Below are 722 nucleotides of genomic sequence, written 5' to 3'. Positions count from 1 at the left end.
CACAGGGCAGCCCCCCTGCCATAGAGCTGGTTCATTAATTCATCACCCGGGGATGGGCACGAGGGCCAGCAGCAGTGACTGCTGTCCTCTCCACAGTCAGAGGGAGCCGCCAGCCTGTGCCCACCCTGCAGCAGCAGTGCTGTGCTGCAGCTCATTGGAGATGTGCCTAGAAAATCATCAGAAAGTGTTTTAAATCTAGCATAATGCACGTAAGCACGGATCACCTCCTGTTTTACGGGCTCCCTGGAAGCAATGTGAGGCCTGTTTTACTTTCCCCAGTAAAAGGCTCACGTTTCACATGGAGGAGATTGGCGGCTCCCGAGCTAATTACCCCGGGTTTCCCTCCACCTCCGCATTTTCCACGCAGGGTTATGCTGGCGACGCTGTGTCTGTGGCTGCTCCGGAGCACGGTGCTGCCCATGGAGCCTCCTGTGCCCCGATGTGCTGCAGGCAGAGCGGGCAGGGCGAGGAAGAGGAGGCGTGTTGTGGCACGGAGTCACGGCCGCTGTGAAGAGCTTCAAGGGCCTGCATTATGTCATTACTCAATTAGCCTGCTGGTAATAGCACTTCATTAGAGAGACAGCTCCTATTCACTGGCCTTAATCCACTTTCTAAAGCCAGGGCTAGAGCCATTGATCGCTGTTCCCGCTTTCCTGACGAGGCAGAAAGCGGTGCTGGAGAGCGGCCCTGCCCGGGCAGAGCGTGAGTGACCGTGCTGCAGA

Source organism: Geospiza fortis, unplaced genomic scaffold (genome assembly GCF_000277835.1).
Source record: "Geospiza fortis unplaced genomic scaffold, GeoFor_1.0 scaffold361, whole genome shotgun sequence".
Lineage (NCBI taxonomy): Eukaryota > Metazoa > Chordata > Aves > Passeriformes > Thraupidae > Geospiza > Geospiza fortis.
The sequence above is the reverse complement of the archived record's forward strand: the minus strand, read 5'-3'. Positions refer to the sequence as shown.